General features: G+C 39.5%; 1 non-coding gene across 1 annotated transcript; it reads left to right on the forward strand.

Annotated features, from left to right (window-relative positions):
* The first annotated feature begins 2,211 nt into the window (after positions 1–2,211).
* On the forward strand, positions 2,212–2,321 carry LOC139011852 (U6 spliceosomal RNA). Its single transcript, XR_011471679.1, has one exon. It is a non-coding gene; the product is annotated as a U6 spliceosomal RNA (small nuclear RNA).
* The last annotated feature ends 12,687 nt before the right edge of the window (positions 2,322–15,008 follow it).

Here is a 15,008-nt window from a genome sequence, read left to right on the forward strand (position 1 = left end):
TTTTAAGATGCCTTAGAACTCTGTAAATTTATTAAACTATTCAGGTTTGTTCAAGTAACTTTTTGTTTGGAGGTGAACCCGCTTATGGGCTCAAATAGTTCCCAAGGAAAGAAACCTACTGTTCACAGCCCTGTGACATCAAACTTGTTAGATTGACAGGGACAACTTCTCTTGTTTCTCTCTGTCCATCTGAGGGATGACACCTAAATTACTTCATCTTGAGGAGATGGACCTTGTCAGAGTCCCTAAGAGATGTCCCTCAACCCCAATCAGGGACCCAGCCTAGGCTCTTACAGTCACCTGAGTCTTTGTTGAGCACTTACTACCAGTATGTGCCTGGCTGGGTCAGTGTTGGCCACTTTTGCCCCCATTTTTGGGTTTGACCCAAACATCATTTTATAGAAAATGTTAACATTTTATTTTACATATGAAGATATTGAGCTCATAATGATTAGGAATCTTTCCTTGGTCAGACAATTCTACTGCCAATAATAATAATAATAACCCAATGGATAGCAAAGAAGGTTCACTCAGAATATGGGGTAAATGTGGAAGACTGAACTGGTACCCGCAAGATACATATATTAAATGCAGCAACAACAGCATGTCTGAGGCATGGTGCTAGGTGTCTTAAAGTACTGTGTTTACCTGAATAGTCGGTAGTAAAATGGACTCTATTTTAGAGGTGGGAAAATGGAATCCTAAGGGAAGTTAAGAAAATTGCCAGTAAGTGAGCATTGCCTGGTCACTCCTGCAGGCACAGCTTGTGTAATAAAGCAGGTATTGATGCGGAGGATGTGGAGAAAGTCAGAATAGCTTCCAGTTTCAAGTAATCACAATGAAGGCTCCAAGTGGGGCAAAGAGCCTTCCACTTAAGCAAGTATATGGTCTGTGACACCACACAGCCCAAGTGTTTGGGGATGTGAGTAGAAAGTTATCTCTGAGTCACAACTCTAGAAGTCAAGGAGGAGAGGCTGCCTGGTTGGTATCGGGTGAATGAGGTATACCTGCTTCTCTGCCCTGTAGGCACGGGGCACTTAGCTAGGGCTTTCTAGTGCCAGCCACAATGCAGTGTTTTCATGGGAAAGTCGGGCTCCAAGGGGTGTTTGAGGATGAATCAGTCCCCATTACACCTGACCTTTTCCTCCATCACTACCTTCCGGCAAAGTGAATGATTCTATTTTTAAGTCAAACAGAACATTAGGTATCTCTGTGAAACACAAGCCGTGTTGAATTTTTAAAGGGATCAAAGCCTTATACTAAAGGAGTGAACGTCAATGAGTCAGCAGAGTGGCAGGCGTTGGGAAAAGGGACAGTGGGATTCGGATAACAATGTCTCTCCAAGGTGCTGGAAAATACTAAACAGACAGACAAAATGACAGGATATCTAGGATTTGTTTCCCAATAATCTTGGGGATGGGGTGGGAATGGCTGATAGATGCGAGTAGTTGGGAGTAGAGGTAACATTAGGTAGGCCATAGATTGATAATTGATGCACTTCTGTACTGAGTGTGTTGGGAGTTCATTATAGTCTTCCAGTCTAATGTATGTTTAAAATTTTCTATAATAAATTAAAAAAATAAAATAGTGTGGATATGATCCAGTCTTCTATTCCAAAGGAATCATCCCACTGGAAATATAAATGTGACCAGGGGGATGGCCTGGATTTTTTCACAAAGCTGTGGGTACCTCTTAGAAAACAATTTCCAAGTCCTGACCCTTTAAACTCCAAAATTTATCTCAAACCTGTCCACTTCTCTCCAATGCCACTACCACTACCCTTGTCCTAGCCACCCCAGCACCCTTGTTTAGACAACTGAAGTGGCCTCCCTGCTTCCAGCAGGAATGTCTATTTCCAGTCTTTTAAAAATGCTGATATGAAACTCTCATGAGAAAAAAGCGAGATGCAGAACAGTATATATAACTTTTGTGTAAGAAAGGGGAAACCACATACATACACACACCCACATATGTACAGACTATTTGCTTATATTTGCAGAGGAAAACTCTGGGAAGATAAACCAAAAACTAATAAAAGAAATAAGGGGAGGAAGTACACAGTGGAGAACAAGGGTTGTGGCAAAACTTCTCTGAATATGTCCGCTTATAAATCTTGACTTTGGAATAAAATAATAACATTGTGTAAAAGTAAAATAAAATAAGAGAGTTCTAAAAATTGAAATCAAGTTGAAATGTAAAAAAGCACAACTGGTGTTCACTATGGCATATACTAGTACTAAAATTGGAGTGATACCGAGAAGAGGTAAGCATGGGCCCTGTACAAGAAGGACACTCAAATTCATGAAGCGCTTCATATTTTTTTATAGAATTGTACACCTGAAACTTATATGATGTTATTAACCAATGTTACTCCAATAAATTTAATTTAAAAAACTGTTCCTCAAATTGGTAACATTAACTACACCAAGAAATAATTATTTTAGTAACTTTCATAAAAAGTATTTTGACTTTACATTCTTATGAAATATATTTTAAGAACCAAAAAACAGTTGCAAGTAAATATTAGATGTCATTCAGAATCTAATTGTTATATTAAGTTGAACCATATGAAGTTGCCTATATTTGACCATTTTTGACCTATAAAATAATAATTTTTATGTTGTAAATATAATGTTATAATATAAATATAGTAATATTTTTATATCAAAATACCATGTTTATATATAACATAAGTATAATATCATTCATATAAATATATTATAAATATAGTATAATTACAGCAGTACTGGTTTTGTTTTGGAAATAGTGTATATTGTAGGATAAAGCAAATAAGTAATCATATTAATGTTAGAATAGAGAGTTTCAGCAAAATAAAATAATACAACTATTATATTACAAGTTAATAAAAGCTTGATTTTTTAAAAAAATTGAGATACAACTGACATCTAATATTGTGTAAGTTTGAGGTGCACAATGTGCTGTTTAATACATTTATATAATGCAATATAATTACTAGAGTAGTATTAGCTAGCACCTTTATCATGGCACATAATTATCATTTCTTGTATGGAAAACAATAAAAATATAGTTTCTTAGCAACTTTGAAGTTTGTAATACAGTATTTTTGACTTTAATCACTATGTGGTGATCTCAACTTATTTACTTGTTGCAAGTTTGTACCCTTAAACAACATCTCCCCAATTTTCCCACCCTCGGCCCCTGGTAACCACCATTCTACTCTGTTTTTACAAGTTCAGCTTTTTGGGTTCCACAGATAAGTGATATCATACAGTATTTGTCTTTCTCTGTCTGACTTATCTCACTTAGCATATGACCTCGATTGAATTGCAAATATCAGTATGAACTCATAATTATTTTTCAAAAATACTTATTTCCTGACTGTTCACTAAAAAGGCCTAGAAACAATAGCAACCCAGAGACAATGAGTAAGCCTAGGACCCAGACTGTGGCCTCTAAATACCTTCCCACTAAAAGGAAGCAGTGATCCTTTAGAAATTGCAGAAAATAGACAAGTTGAATTAGGGATATGTTATTGTAAAGAAAGCAAAGAAAAAATTAATAGATGAAGCAAATGTGGCAAAATCTAGATAAGTATGGATTCTGAGTGTTATCTGTAAGAAAGTATGTTATGTTCTTTGCTTTGTGTATATTTGAAGTTTTTAAATAAAAATATTTTAAAAACTGAATCTGATTATGTCACTGCTTTGATGAAAACCTTTCAGCTGTATACAATGGAATATTACTCAACCACTAAAAAGAATGAAATCTACCATTCTCAACAGCATGACTGAACCTAGAGGTTATTATGCTAAGTGAAATAAGTCTGAGAAAGACAGATACCACATGATTTCACTTATATGTGGAATCTAAAAAACAATATAAACAGAAACATACTCATATAGACAATAGACTGATGGTTGCCAGAAGGAAGGGAGGTTGGGAGACTGGGTGAAAAAGGTGGAGGGACTGAGAAGTGCAGATTGGAAGTTACAAAATAGTTATGGGGATGTAAAATACAGCATGAGGGGAATATAGTAATTAATATAGCAATTACTATGCATGGTGTCTGTTGGGAACTGGAAATAGCAGGGGAACACTAGTAAAGAATATGATTGTCTAACTGCTATGCTGTACAACTGAAACAAATACAAAATAATATTGAATGTAAACTGTAATTAAAAAATTTAAAAACAACAACAAAAAAAACTTTTAGCATCCTATTACCCAGAAGGTAAAAAGTCCAAACTCATTCCAAGGTTCTTCAAGTTCAGCATCTGTTCATCATCATCGTCTCTTTTTTCGTTGATAATACTTTTATTGAGCACTTACCATGTGCCAGGAACTAGGTTAAACCTTATACCTGTTTTATTGGTTTAAATATCACAACAACCAGAGTTATCTGTCATTTACTTTTTGCAAATGTAAAACACGGAGAGGTTGAACAACCAGTCTGAGATTTTATAGCTAGTCAATTGGGAAACTGGGGTTTGAACCCAGTCAGGCTGACTCCATCACCCATGCCATTACCCCCTTGATTTTATGGCCACTTGGTATTTCTCTCTCTTGTATGCCCACATATCAATATGGTGCCTAGTGTCTGGTAGGTATTCAGTAATTTTTATTAAATAGATGCTGACAGTTAGGTTTCTACCAGTTTTTTTTAATATAGTTTCCTTCTTATCAATTATTTTGTAAATAGTCATTTTCTTGTTGGTATTCTAATGCTATCAGGATGACTCATAAGTACTTGCTGAAAAGGAGCATTACAAACACAGAGGAAAAATGCCAAGTCCACGCCTTAATACGGCATTTCTTATGACTGTTTTGGGTTCACCCAATGACTATTGTTCTTAATACACTGTAATATAATTCTTTGTTTACCTCTTGGCTAGTCTATGAGATCTGAGAGGTCACAGACTCTGTCTTATGTATTTATTTCAACCTCCAGTACTTAACATAGAGATTGGCATGTGTTGGGTGTGCTATTAAGTTTATCAAATGGATCAGGGCACAAGAGCTGCTGAAGAACTCCTTTTACCATTCAAAGCCTAACTCAGGGTTGTGTCTGTAAAAAATTTCCCACTGTCTTCCAAAGTTAATCACTCCCTCCTCCGAACTATTATTGAGTCTTACATACACATTTATAATTTCATTTATGTTGCACCATACTTTTTGCGTGTGTGTCCATTTGTGTCCCTAACCAGACTGTGAGGTTTGCAAAGCTTGGCTGGTGCTCTATCATTTCTGTCTTACTAAATCCATCAACCAAGGGCTGAATACATTTTTGTTCAAATGCAAAACTATCAAAACTTTGCAAATTCTCAAAATGTAAAACTAACTATATTCATATATTATCTTAGCAGATATTATAAATGAAGGAATATGTTACATTCTGGGCCTTGAGAAAAGATTTCTAATCTGACTTCTGATGTGCCTTAGGAAATGCAAAGCCTCCTTCATAGAGTAATACCATCACCAACATCTCAAGTCTTCTGTCACTTTCTATTATGTGCCTTTGAGACACAAGCTAGTCATTGTCACTTTGTATTTATGTGGCCTCCTTTCTGCTAAAGTTGCAGCTTGCCACATGGCCATTAATTTATTTGTTATTTGTGGACATATTCCTGCATGGGAAGTTTGATTACTATAACTGGGGAGACAAAGTTGGAGAAGGAGTAAAGCAAATGAATGGGCTGTTGTGGGAAGACTGGCAGCCTGCATTTCCCTCTGTAACTTCAGACAAGCCATTTCCCTCCTCTGGGACTCAGTTTTCTTATCTGTAAAATTAGATCTCGCCACATGATCCCAGAAGCCTCTCCTGCGTTCCAGAATCTGCTATCTCTGCCTCAAAGAAATAAAAGAGAAGGCAACAATAGACTTCTGCGGGGGGCAGTATCTGTTTGACCAAGAGATCACTCCTCTATGAGAGGAGGAACAAGCAAAAAGCTGTTATCTGGCTGGCTCAGGACCTGATGCTCCAATTTATCTTCCTAACTCAGGTAGGATGGGGAATCTGGAGTGATGATTCACAGCCATTCCAACCCTGTGCAAAATAGAATACACAATGAGATAAATAAAAATACAGGGCTAGTATGGAAGGAAGACAGAGAGTACAATAGGCAACCTAACTTTGGACCATCCCACTACCATTCCTGCTGCACCTACCTTGTTATCCCAGAATTCAAGGTCAGCAAATCTGTAGCAGACAGATCTCTCACTCCTGACTGTTGTCCATGTCAGACATTGCTAATTGATTACAGCACTATTTTCTTCTAAAGCCAGACTGAGAATATTTCTCAATACAGTGCTGTTCGAAAGGCCAACAACTGATTGAAGTTGGCATGTTAGCTGAAACCTACTTGCCATTCTGGGCTCAAATTTCCTGATTCCACCAGAGAAAAGTACTAAGAAGAAGTTTGTAATTTAAACTAGATAAGGTACAGGGCAAGTTTCCTAATTTGGGTGCCAATTCATAAAAAGAGAATTCCCTGGACCTCTCCATTCAAGCATTCTGTGTTGTTTTTATTGATTCTAGAATCCTTACCCCTTTTGGAAAATAGGGGCATCTCTGTGACCCTGCTATCCCAAAGCTCTAGCTTTCTCATGACATACTAGGATTTAAGCATCTTGATGTGTATCTGGACACAACTGATGCAACGAATGTGAGGTGTCCACGCAACTACAAGAGTTGTTAACCCTCCCCAACTTCCAGACAAGTTCTCTAGGGTCGGAACAGTCAGATTAGGCTGAAGTGAAGCTTGGCTGACAGTGTCAAAGAAAGCCCTCAGGGCTGGCATCTGTTACACAGTCATTGCTAGCAACTTCCTTGGCAAGAAACTACTTTTTCTTGTCTTGTTTCAGGCTTAAATTGCTTTTATTTGTCCTGGAGACTAGATCAATAATCTCAATCTCTCACTTTCCCTCTTTGCCAGTAGATATGGGATAAATAATTTTATTCAGAGAAAGAAAAGGGGGGCAAGTGGCAGGGTAGCAGAGGGTAAAAAAGGAGGTAGTTGAGAATGCTCATAGAAGGAATAGTAGATCATATGTATTGAGCTGTGTGTCAAGCACTGTGTTGTCACACTTAATCTTGACAAACTATCAGATATTTACTCTTACTGATCTCCATTTTACAGGTGAAAAAAATTTAGGCCCAGGGTGTTAATTTTTGTAGGGTCCTAAAGTGAGCTTGTAGTAAGGGAAAACCTGAGTCATGTCTCTCTAACTTCATCCACCACACCACAGTGCCTCTCCCATCCAGCACGGAAGGACTTTCCTTCAGTTTCCATCATCAGGGAGTTGTCCCTCTCCATCTATTAATCTATTAATTCTGCATTTGCTCTGATTTTAGGCAATTATCCCTTCATGGTGACTGTGGTCAGTACCAGATTAGACCCTGTGCCTTCAGTCACCTAATTTAGTGCCGTTCTAAAGGGCCATCCAGCCTCCAGAACTCTGTGAGTTGGCCGAGGTCTTTATTAGAACTGTCTCCAAGCCCAAATTCTCCTGCCCACATCAGCTTCATTCTTCTCCTTTCTGCATAGGTTGATTCCAGGAACACCCCGTCATTAGCATCTTATGTGCTGACCTCTATCTCAAGTTCAGCTTCCTATGGAACACAGCCTACATGTGGCAGCTTCTTTAGCTGGGTCCTCGTTTTCAGGAGAATGTTGTTACTATATCACCACTAAGAATAAGGTTGCAATAGAGGTTTTGATAGATACCCTTTATTTGGTTACGGAAATTCCCTTCTATCTCTCATATGCTGAATGTTTTTAATGTGAAAAGGGGTCTCTCATAAAAAAGGAAGAGATACATGATTGCTCTATGTACACCCACCAATGAAAGGCCATGTGAGGATATAATCAGGACGACAGACCTCACCAAGAACCTAACCACACTGGTACCGTGATCTCAGACTGCCAGCCTCCAGAACCGTGTGAAACAAATGTTGTTTAAGCCACCCAGTCCATGGTATTTTACTATAGCAGCGTAAACGGATTAAAATATTCACGCTCAGAAAATGTTTCCTGTTGTTATTATCATCCATCTTGGTATTTTAGCACCCACTAGGTGCTATATATTTTTTTAATCAATGGATCAATAAAAGACTTTGTAGATGGATCTCTGAGTCCTCCTTGTCTGGCCCTACTTCAGCAATGATTTATTGTTAGTTCTCCCAACTCTGGGTCTTGTCCCTTCCTGGACAGGAGGCTCCAACATTCAGAATCAAACCATCACTCATTTCTTTTCACTCATTTCTACTAATGTCAGAGTTGAACATATTTTAATCAGGGATCAGACAGCTCCTTACAGAGAGGAATTTCTATCGTCTTCTTTCAAATGTACACCCAAGGGCAGAGTTCACATGAAGACCCAGGCAAAAAATGCTCCTCTGGCCTCCTTCCAGGTCAAGAAGCTCGTTCTGGGAAGAGTCCCATGTAAATCTGAAATCTGATGCTACTTGACAAAAAAATGTCATTTGAATCTAATGCTGCTTTAGCAATAGGCCAGCTGAATTGCTGATGCTATCAGCTGCTGGAACACTAGTTTTTACAGTTCTATCATGGAAGCCTAAGAAAATAACTCTACAGATTCAGGGAAGAACAAGCAAGAGATAATGTCCTCTCAGACAATGTTAATGGGGTGCAGCTTTTTTGAGGGTGTCTAGCAATTGTGGCTGGGTTGCTCCTGTAGCTTTGAACTACTGTGCTCTAGCACTGCCCTGAAAGAAGGAAGCAAGAAACTGGGGCCAAATTGCTGACCCATTTCCCAATGGCAAAGTGCTTTACAGTGGTAGATACAAAACAGATGCTTTCTCAGGATAGCCAGCAAGGGTGGACAAATGAAAGACATAGTGGCATTTTGCTTTTATCCTACAAGTCCTAACCATGATATTTTCTTGGAGATCCCTTTTCATCCTCAATCCCATGTTAAAAGAATTCTGACCTGATTATACCAAGTAGTAGGAACTTGCTTCTCTCCATCTTTGTTTTCTGCTTGGCCAGCATTCTGCAGGATTTGGCTAAGATTCTTGCTGTGCTCTCTGAAGCCAGAGAGTTTCACTGGCTCAAAATTGTTGAGCCTCTGTTCATTTTATGTACCCCAGGTGAGGGGAAAGGAGAGGGGCTTGTGTTCAGCTAAGAATGGAATCCCTGGCAGAGAGGAGGAGGATAAAGAAAGAAGAGAACAGCAGCAGAAAAGTACAATAGAAGGCCCAAGGCCACGTATGGGCTGGGAAAGAGGATCAGCAAGGAGTAGTGGTTAAGATGAGTAAAATTAAATCCAAATCTCATCCTCGCCACTTACTGCCTGTGGGATGTGGATGAAGTTCCTTAACCTCTCTGAGCCTCACTTTCCTCTTCTTTAAAACGATAAAATAATGCTTTGTTGTAAGAAAGTGCAGTGCACAGCACACGGTGATCTCTCAGTGAATAATGATGTTATTGTTACTATTCTCCCTTTCTTTAGCCTGGATCTTCCTGTTTTTCTAAGATTGTGGGCTATCTACACATCATAGACACCATTATTGGTATAGGTGGTAACCTGGTATAATTTGAAGAGACAGAAAGTCCACCAACTTCCACCAAATGTCCCCCTGAGCTGCCTAGTGAATGTGGCCTGAGATTCCCATCTTTGAAGTTAATCCAATAGGAAGGAAGCTGTACCTCATTTAATATAGATATATTATCCAAGAATATGTAACCTCCTAAGGTCAAGAATCCTAAACCAGTATATTGCACAGTCATATTTTGCTCTCTTTTCTCTTTCTTTTTGTGGGGGAGGAGTGCTTTTCTGGTCACTTAGACAATACAAAGTGTTCTCATCACTATAACTCCTGAAGTGCCCTAACACTGGGTCCTAAGGTGAAAGGTCAAAGCTCCCTGTTCGCTCATATTCATCACCTACCCTCAACCAGGTAGGGTGTGCGGGAAGGGGACCAATGTCTTTCTTTCCATCTCTTTCCCCAATGCCCATCTGTTCCTCCTCACTCACAGACCATGTTTGATCCAGAGGGTACCCAGACTCTAGAAAATCTGGGAGTTCAAGGCAATCCCAGCACAGCCACCTATCCTCAGCTTGCCCATGGCTATAATCTGTCCTTCTCTGCCCTTCAGATTTCAGTCCCTGTGTGCCCTCAAGCCTCCTTGTTACCTTTAAAGCTCCTGTCACCAGGTTAGAGGGGAGTGGAGTGAAGAGGAGGGTGAGACAGCACAGCTCCCTCCAAAGAAATACCACAAGTCCTCAACCCTTTTATACCCTCACCCTGGGTAACCAGTGTTAAGAGTCACCTAACTGATTCTCAAAGGAAATTTTTGAATTGTGGTCAGCCACAGTTGACTTTAGCATTTGATAACTATTGTGTCTTGAGGCCTCAGTTAAAACTTGTAGTTTAACACGTTGCATAAACCTATGCCCAAGGATACTGTGGTGAAGGTGGTACATTCTTCTGGGGGTGGGGGAGGGAGGCCGTATGCAAAGCAGAGCAGCTAAATCTATTACCTGGTAAGAAATACAAATTAAAAATTAAAAAAAGAATACATTGTAGTAAAGAAAACAAAATTGAATACAGTTTAAAGTATAACATGAAACTCCAGTGAAATATTGTATTTGTGATGGCTTTTTCTAGCAGAGCCTTTCACCCACCCCCACTCTTCACCACCACCAGGATAAGTAAGTGTTCACACTTCTCTCCCCTTAGGAGAGTGCTTGGGAGGAGTGCATGGGCAAACTTACCCCTCTAACCTGGTGATAGGTGGGAGGAGGCATTGCCTAAAGCTCAGCTATTTACTAATTGCAGCAGAGCTAGTCTACAAGTCACCCAGAAGCTGCACTGACCTACTAACACTCATCACATTTTTTGCAGACCTAAATTATCAAGGATGAGAAAACAGAATAAAACTGCCTGCCTTGCTTTGTGTTTTTGGTAGAATGTGGGACATAGATGTAGATCAGAACCTCTTAGAACTGCGTCGTCCAGTGTGGTAGCCTCTAGCTACATGTGGCTACTGAGCCCTTGAAATGTGACTCATTCAACTGAGATGTGCTGACGTGTAAAATACAGCCTGGATTTCAAAGACCTGCTGTTAAAAAAGAGGGAAAACTATGGCATGGGTAAGTTTCCATACTGATTATATGGTGAAATGATAATGTTTTGGATATACTTAGTTCAATGAAATATATTATTAACATTGATTTTACTTTTATAGAGGAACTTAAAAACTGTGGTTATCAGAAAAGTTAGAATCGTGTCCATGGTTCGTATTTCTGTCTTTCATTCTTTTTAAAAAATATATATATTTATTGATTTCAGGGAGGAAGGAAGAGGGAGAGAGACAGAAACATCTATGATAAGAGAAAATCATCCATCAGCTGCCTCCTACATGCCCCACACTGGAGATCGAGCCCGCAACCAGGGCATATACCCGACCAGGAATCAAACCGTGACCTCCTGGTTCATAGGTTGATGCTCAGCCATGTCAGCCGGGCTGGCTTGCATTCTATTTCTATGGCATAGCTCTGTCTTTAGATCATCTAATTTAATGGCTTCAAACTGTGGCATGTGGGCCAAATCCAGTTTACTGTCTGTTTTTTCTCAATGAAGTCACATTGGCACATAGTTACACCATTTCTTTGCATATTGTCTCTGGGTATTTATGCACTGTAATGTCGGCTTTGAGTTGTTACGAAAGAGACCATAGGGACTGCATAACCTAAAATAGTTATTATCTGGCCCTTTACAGAAACAGTTTGCAGACCCCTGATAACCCAACTCTATATTTCCAAGGGAGGAAGCATAGCCCAGAGAGAAAAAATGACTTACTCAAGGGCACCTGAACATGTGAGACAGAGGCAGGGTTGCACCTGTCTCTGCTCCTTACTCTTGACTGTAGTGTGCCTCAGTTTACCTGATGGAGCTGAGGTTCAGCCTCCACCTCACAATGAGAGACTCAGCTCCATTCCAGGGCATAGGAGGGCCCTGAGCAGAGAGCAAGGCACAAGGAAAAGGCTTACAGAGAAGGCTGGAGCCCACCTTGGGGCTGGGAGGGAGATGGGAAATCCTATGGCAATCCTCCTATATCATACTCCTTTGTTTCACATGATTTCAGAAATATCCTCAGTGGGCACAATCGAATGCTTTCTCCACTATATCTTAGAGAGTTGATACAAGAAACTTCATTTAAAAGATATCACTGGATCACTTACATAATAATTTTCAAAGATATTGGCCATTATACTACTCAATGAGGATAAGCCACATGGTACATTTCTCCCAGGACTTACTACCAGCTTATCCAAGGGGTCTTCTGATAGTTAATTTTGTGTCACATTGACTGGATCACTGTGTGCCTAGGTATTTGGCTAAACATTATTTCTGGGTGTATCTGTGAGGACATTTTCAGATGAAATTAGCATTCAAATCTGTGGACTCAGTAAAGCAGATGGACTTCCCCGATGTGGGTGAACATCATCCAATCTGTTGAGGGCCTGAATAGAACAAAAAGGTGGAGGAAGGGAGAATTTGCTTATTCTCTGCTGGGACATTGGTCTGGTGCCCTTGGATTGAAACTTAAACCTTCCACTTCCCCAGTTTTCAGGCCTTTGGTCTTGGACTGAACTACACCACTTGCTTTGCTGGGTCTCCAGCTTATAGACAGCAGATCTTGGGACGTCTCAGCCTCCATAAATTGCATGAGTCAGCTCCTCGTCATAAGTCAATAGATAAATAGAAACTATATCTATCAATCTCTATCTATCCATCCATCCATTCACCCATCCATATATCCATCTCCTATTGGTTTTATTTCTCTAAATAACATGGCTAATACAGTTCTGATACACTATATCCTTCCTTCAGTCTCATGTAGCTTGAAACTTTTATTTAGTAAGCCATTTATTTACCCACTTACGTATGTTACCTCTTTTGTGCTTTTCCAACAAATATTTGTTCAGGACCAACTAAAATCCATACCCCTTGAGATACAAAAAGAAAAAGTTTTTATTCTCAAGGGATTTACAATATAAATGTTGACATGGATAAAAACATTCACCCACTGGAAATATGATCAGTAGTGGCAGCCAACCTTTGAGTGGAATAGGTGATACCCGGCACAGTGTGATTTCCTGAATCCTGAAAAGCTCTCCCTGCTACCACAAATATTGCTCTCCTACAAGCTACAATCAGGATAGTAAGTATGTGATTTAGATATGGCCACTCCCAATTTCTGTGCCCATGGCAGACATCACAATATACCACAGCATCATTTTTCATAAACATATTATACACAAGCTGTGGCATCTACATATAGAAAAGCATTCATCAGGATACACTTTCAGCTTCACATTAAAATATAAATAATTGTGGAAAGAGGAAAGCTAGATGGAAAGTTATATCGGTCATTAGCAATTTAGTATAAATTAAAAACCTCTCTCTCTCTTTCTCTCTCTCTCTTCCTCTCTCTCTCTCTTTCTGACAGCAAATTCACATATGTAGTTTGGCCTTAAAGACATTAGTCACCAGGGGTTGGCAAAGAAGAAAACATTAGAGACCTAAGAAGGGTTAAGAACAAACTCTGCAGATTAATGATGTTTTACCTGGATAATAAAGAATCCCCAAACTTTCTCCTTGGACCCCAAGAACATGATTATTGCCTGGAATTGCTATCATGTTCCTTTCCCCTTAGCCTTCTATCTTCTCTCTCATTATATATTCTTCTTAACTGTAAAATTCCTGTATGCATGTGTATTTAAAGGAAATTAATCATTCAAATATCATAATTAGTTCAAGAATTGTGTCTTTTCAAGGTGGAATGAGCTAATTAATTTTTTTTCTCTCCCAGGGAACCTGCACTCAGATGTGAGCTAATTAGTGAGCTGCACATCAAAAGAAGTGAAGTGTATCTTGTAAATAGGATGTCATTTAAAACAGATCAAAGGAAGGTGCACCCAAGTCACTTTGCCATCCTCTGGTTTCTGCAAGCATCAGGCTGATGACAAAAAGAACAAGTCACCAAAGGAGCAACTGCGGTGCCGAGTCAAATATTAATGAGGAGAGCAAACCAAATATATCTGGGGGAGAATTTCACTCCTTGGATCTTTTACAGTGGGTTTCTGATGTAGATCGGAGGGCAGCCATCCATGTTTGTGATTCAGCTATGACCAAAGCTGGAGGTTTGCATGAACAGTCTCTAGGCTTAGTTCTCTCTGACTGAAAAGCTGTGTGACCTTGGGCACATTGCTTAACCTCTCTGGGATTCCCTTCCCTCCTCTGTAATATGTGAATCCTAGTCCCTTCTCTACCCACCTCTCTTAAGACTTGTAATGATCAAATGAGATGATTAATGTGACAAGACTTTGGAAAAGCTAAAATGGCTATACAAATGTGAAGCATTTTTGGCATGATTAACAAGGTCTCCATAGGCAGAATAAATGAGAAGGAGAGAAAAGTTTCCCAGATGATTTTGGCCAAAACTGTAGCTCCTGAGGAAAACAGCATCCCAGTGGGCCGCCTCTGCAGATCAGATTTACAGCATAATTGCCCAAACCTCCTTTCTCCTGTGATTACAGTTAGAAATTAGCTTCCAAAGAAGAAACAGCTTAGACTAAGGAAGGGGATGAAAAGGTCCTTTTGTTTTCTTTTGAAGTTCCAGATTTCCAAACATGATAGATTTCAAAAGAATGAGCTTACTTGTCCTTTTAAATGGTCACATGTCCATCGACCTAGAAGGACAAATAGGGCCAAAGCAGCTGGTGACTGATGGTGAGAAAGGCCTTTGCCTTGAATTTAAAGTGCAAGCTGATGTAAAGGAAATCAATAAATACATATTTTTCTATAAAAAAATAGCTTCATGTCATTTTTTTTGGTGATGGTCATTAAAACACTAAGAATGTCAAGGTGGATGAAGAAGTGGGTAGGATATTCCCTAAAGCAAAGCCCCTTCCCCAGACACGAGGCCAATGTGTTCCTGCCAGCAAGAACATGGACACAGATAGGGAGCTCCACTCTGACCTGGTGGTGGGAAGAG

This window comes from Myotis yumanensis, unplaced genomic scaffold (genome assembly GCF_028538775.1).
Source record: "Myotis yumanensis isolate MYYU_CA2020_CCGP unplaced genomic scaffold, mMyoYum1.0.hap1 SCAF_5, whole genome shotgun sequence".
Classification (NCBI taxonomy): Eukaryota; Metazoa; Chordata; class Mammalia; order Chiroptera; family Vespertilionidae; genus Myotis; species Myotis yumanensis.